Here is a 6000-nt window from a genome sequence, read left to right on the forward strand (position 1 = left end):
CCATAAAAAGTGTGTATTATTGTAACTGATCGAAGACTGTAGATAAACGCCAGATCACATATCTTTAAGCATCTAAGAATTGAACCACGAATAACTCGAACATAACTGAGATACACGTACCTTTCTAGTGATGATGCCTGGAACTGCTGTCGATGTTCTGTAAGCTGAATGTCTCGCTGTAATAGTCTGGAGTGACTGACTATTAGTAAACCATACTCCACATTAATGGTTTACAGGAAGTAATAGATCTCCTGATCTAACCGTAGAAGAGAATCACAGTTAAGTAACTACTGCGATATAAATATGAGTGGATCTCTAGGTGTATACTCGATGTATGATGGTCCACTTCTGATCCATGATCCTCAAAACCATGAGGTTTTATACTAGGATTCCAGACATCCTGGAATTCATTGTTGTTGACTTTCTGTATATCTCAGCTATTGGTAAAACATTGGTTTCACCCGAATTACATCGTGATCAAATTCTCAGATTCACAAATTTCTGCAAACTCAATGATTATGCCACAGTCAAAGTGTGTCAATGTTATCATATTACAATCTGATGACAATTCATTCTTGAATCACAACATTACAAATTACACATTACAATAGCATACGAACTGACGATTAAGCGTCTAGCCGTAGCCAAACAAACATTCATCACATACACAAAACATTGATGTAAACACAAAACATACACATGTGTTTACGTTACATGTCAACATTGAGTTTCTTTATTTCTGACATAATATTCAATGATTAAATATGTTTCCTTTACCAAAAATAATATATTCTAAAATAAAATCAATCACATGTGTCAACAATATATAATGGCTTCTTGCTGGGAACAAATAGTGGGTCGAAAACAAGGCGGCCAGACTATGACATAGCAGGTGGAAGAAAACATAATATTCTTCTGTCCAATTTTACCTGCTTAGACGCCTCTGCCTCACTCTGTCTTCATGACGAAAAACCATTGCAGCCCACAGACTCAGACAAAATAAATAAATAAATAAATAAATAAAAATAAAAAATTAATAATAATAATAATTATAATAATAAACAGTGTAAATTGTAACTACATAATGTTAGCTTGTTCTCATAATTTTAAGCATTTTTTACTCAAAATCTTATTTACACAAATGGTTTCTGGGTGTTCCACTGGTGCTACTGGTATATGGCCACGCCGTGCATATATGTTGGGGTGTCTTATGTGACTTACGAGATTCAAACTGGATATCAGTGTGTTCACAATCGTCGCCTGCCAGTTTTGAAAGCGGCTGTATTGGATCCATTAAAAAAAATACGAAAAGGATTGAGGTTTAGACATCCAATTCAAGAAACAATTGTTGGCAATCCTTTTCCTATCTTAAAAATAATAAATCCAATATAGCCGCTTTGAAAACTGGCACGCGATGATTGTGAAGACTCTAAGTTGCAGTCTGAACCTCGCAATATGACATAAGACACCCCAACATACATACACGGCGTGGCCACATACCAGTAGTAGCAGTGGAACACCCAGAAACATTCTGTGCATAAATAAGATTTTGAGTATTTTAAAAAAAAATAAAATAAAATTATGAGAGCAAGCTAACATTATGTAGTTATAATTTACATTGTCCACTATAATAAATATATATATATATATATATATCAGTTTATATCGGTTAGTAGTTAAATAAAAATATAAATGTACACTATTCTGGCTTTATTTATTTAAATTCTCTTCAGCAGAATCTTCATGCTGCTCGTATTATTTGTTTCTATACATTAAGAACAATCTTCTCAAATATCAGAACTTCACATTTTAACTTGTAGAAACTTGTTCTAGAAAATTATGTCACTGACACGCTAATTCAATAGAAATCAACAACAGTATTTATGTATGTTGCTGAAAATATGTTCTACAAATCTACGGCGCATGGGGAATAGATCTTTTCACGAAATGTCACTTTTTTTGCTACTTTCAAGAAATATCCAATTGCTGAATACATATTTGCTTCTGTATAATCTCACTTTTGATTACCACAACTAACTAATTTCGACGTTGCGAATTGTCAGTTCAAGTTCTGTGGAACTGCAGCTGAATTCTTAACTGATTTTCTTGTTCGTCTCTGTATGGCATGTTGAAGCCAAATCTCAATAATCTACGCGATCTCATCGTTAGTTACGTTTCTCTTGTGTTGTAGTTTCTGAAAATAAAAATAATAGGCAGTGTTTAATAACATAATAACAGCAGGGAATGATTAGAAATCAATTATTACATCTTAAACTTACAAAAATATTTAAAATGTTTGTGTAGGACCTACAGCAGCTTGTGAAGACAATAATGTGTTACAAAAGTAACATTCTGAAGAAAATGTAAAGGGCAAGGAAGACAGGGTTTGCCCATGTGGCCCCAGCCCGAAAAACTCGGTGTTTTTTTTTTCGGGTTGGAACCACCCGAAAAAACCCACTTTAAAATCCACCTGGGTTTTTGATCTATTTGTTCGTATATTATTGGTACAACTAAGGTGATCACATTGTAAGTGATTTTTATCAGATTTTAGATTTTCCGTGGGCAAAGTAGAGGCTTTCTGGGATGGATTTTATTTTTATATATAAAATAAGAAAGTTTCCTCTTCTGGGGGGCGCCCCCTGGATCCGCCACTGACGCTTACTATTTCAAGTGCTAAGTTCAAATTTCCGTACTAGTTCCCGTGAAATAAGTGCTCGGGAAATTCCCGAATTCAACGCAGAAGGATCGGAAATGAATATTCAACAATAAAACTATTTATTTTACGCTTAAGCCTGCCATACGTCCCGTAAAATACGGGAAAGTCTCGCGTCCCGGTAAATTTAGTCGGGACAGAGAAATGTGCCGTATTTAAATTCCGTTCCATTTCTGCTATCATTATCAGCTTATTCGAAAAGTGAAAAACAAAAAATTCTGACATTGGCTGGGAATCCTGTAATTAGTGAATGAACAGTGCGCTGTTGCATGTAACAGTTTCGAGGAAGTTATTACACCACCCTGTTCGACTCGATAGCGAGCGAAATTTGCAATGCTCCTTTTTCCATTGCACTTGATGGAAACTCGGATACTCTCTGGAACATTAAAAAAAAAGTGTTTCCACATTTACAAACACAGGGAAGTTGGCTAACCTTTTCTCCAGCAACACATTAGATAAGTTAACAAGAATTATAACCTTTTTCAGAGGCTAGGGGCACAGAATTGTGCTTTGGTCCAGGTCTTAGAAAAATGTAAATCTGGTCCTGACAATTACACACGACACAAGGAAAAAAAATCCGCTTTTCATCAGATTAAACTGAGACGAACGTAATTTTGGCAAATACAGCCATGTAAATAAGTATTGCTAAACGCGCGAAGAATATTGAAGATAGATTGTAGCACTGATTTAAATAATTTGCATATTGTTTTCCTGTAAAGTATTTTTATAGCACATCTTAAGTTTTTAGGCATCTTCAGTCTGTACAATTAATTGCAGGGTAGGAACAGAGAAAAGCAGATGCTGCTTAGTGAACTTTTACCTATTATATTCTTGAAAAAATAAAATAAAATAAATAAAATAAAATGAATTTTTTAGTTTTAGTCTCACGGTTATGCCTGCTATGCGCAAGGTGACAGTGATGGTCAGAAATGAATGAAATGGCGGAATGAAGAAAGTGGGAGGAAACTGAAGAATCCTGAGAAAACGCACGCACAAGGTGTTTGTCCACCACAAAGCTCACTTGGCGCGAGCTAGGATCGAACTAGGGATCTCATGCACCAGAGGTGAACGCTCTTCCCACTGAGCCACCGCGGCCCATTATACTTTTCTTTATAACCAGAGCTACAGCTCATTGCATTGTGTTGCAATGTTGAGAAGGGGAGGATCTGAGGTTTCCCGTATTCTCATGGAGAAAATATGGCAGGTTTATTTACGCTGGAAGATGTTAATTTCATATAAGACATTTTAAAACATTTATTTATTTCATACAACATGAATTGTATCTTTGTTTTAAATTAATAGACCCCTTTTGGTATTCATATTTGGCGAACGTCAGTCAGGCTTCTGGATGACTTGATCTACATTTGTTCGTTTGTCTGCCGAGCTCCTTCATGGCTATCCGGTTAGTGTACGCGTCTTCGATGTGGGACCCGGGTTTGCTCCCAGGAGGGAGCTCATGTGGTTCGGATTCCACGTTAATCAGTAGCTCCCGTCTCATATAGCCTCGCTGCTGAAAGGGGCGTTAAACACAAAATCAACTGAACTCCTCTGTCTGCCTCTACCACACACACTACAGGGTACAACTTTCGGCGTTTTAAGTTAAAATTGTCACAGTACAAGCATGAGACACTAAATTTTCTGTATAGATTTTAGCGGCATACCAAAGTAAAATATCAAAATGGCGGCCATTTTTTCAAAACAGCGAATATCCACGCTACGAAGCGCAATTTTCAGTCTTTTAAGTTGAATTTTTGACGGTGGAAGTACGAGATATGCTAAATTAGGCTTTGATGACCGCTACCTTGCTCGATTTCTTTGCCACGGAGCAGGCCTTACATATTACTTTGCTCATAGAAATGAATAATTTTGATAATGTAGGAAGTAATCATGAAATGCTCAAGAAAACTACCAACATGACAGAACAATTCAGTAAAAGGATGAACTATATTTTATACATATTCAGCTCTCTCTTCCACGGACACTTAGATGTAACGTGTCACTTGAGGACAGGAAAATTGCACATTTTGCTAAAACAAGGATTTCCAAAGCCTTTTAAATGTTGCGGTATATGCTTTTGGGAAATAAAGTTTACAGGAAGATGATTCTGAGAAGTATTCATGGCACAATAGTAAGTATTTAAAGCGAAGAAAATAAAAAGGGCACCAGATTTTTTTTTACACTATTTTAAACATAGTGTATCCCTATTCAAATGACAACTTCTATATTTTTTTATTTTCCACTCTGAAAATCAGATTAAAGAACAGAAGTGAGAGTTTCTTACCTATTATTGTGTTAGTGGTTAACGAGGAAAGCTCTTTCCTTTTGCACCGTGCCAACTAAATTGCTCAGCTATTGCACTTGTCTTTTTCATGATGTTTCTTGTGATGGCTTCGAAGCTGTGACCTCCCAGATTTTCGTTTCTTAGACCTGTAATGAAATACACATTAAGCACTCAAGTAATAATGGAAATTTAGAGCATACAACTGATGCCCTTAAACAAATTACATTGATTTTAGGCGACAGTGTAACCGAGTCAGTTGCAATTGGCGCATCCTCAAAAATTAATATTTGCACTGACGTTTTATTTTTCCAATAAAAGAAAAGTTAGATACTAATTTTCAAGCAGTTGTACAGGGTTGGCAAAAACCATGGGTTTTATTGAAAAAAAAAAGTTTTTTTTGTTTAAATAATTTACTCTATGTATTTATATTAGATATGGACAGAAATTAGTTTGTTTTGTCTTGGTGGTATTATGCAACAATAAGGTTATGCTGAAAGGGAATCGAAACCGCTTCTCGGCTTATATCCAAGAGAAATTGTCCATTTCGACACGAAACCGGGACTAATTGGTCACAAATGAGATTGCCGGCTCACTCACGAAGGACTCCTGATAAAAAATACGTTATACTGATCTTTACATAGGCCTAGTTGTTAATATAATTGTCAAGAGTCATTTCAGGACAAAAAAATTAGTTACAGAAGTAAAAACATTATACAGAATTACATATAAATTGGGAAACTCCCGCCTTAGCCATTGGGAAAATCCTATTATTAGTTTAAATGTATTTGTATGTAAAATTTTAAGGTCAACGTATCATATTAAATGACAAATTTGTTATGAAGATAACATTCAACAAAATTAAAACAAAGTCGAATCCAAGCTGATGTTGGAAGCAACGTAAGCAGTTGATACATTTTGCCAATTTTCAATTCGACCGAGAATTGAACACGGCGCCCCTTGATTAAAAGGTGAAAAGTAGATAAACGTAATGCAGATGGTGTGATAT

Source organism: Thermobia domestica, chromosome 18 (assembly GCF_964235325.1).
Source record: "Thermobia domestica chromosome 18, izTheDome1.hap1.1, whole genome shotgun sequence".
Taxonomy (NCBI): domain Eukaryota; kingdom Metazoa; phylum Arthropoda; class Insecta; order Zygentoma; family Lepismatidae; genus Thermobia; species Thermobia domestica.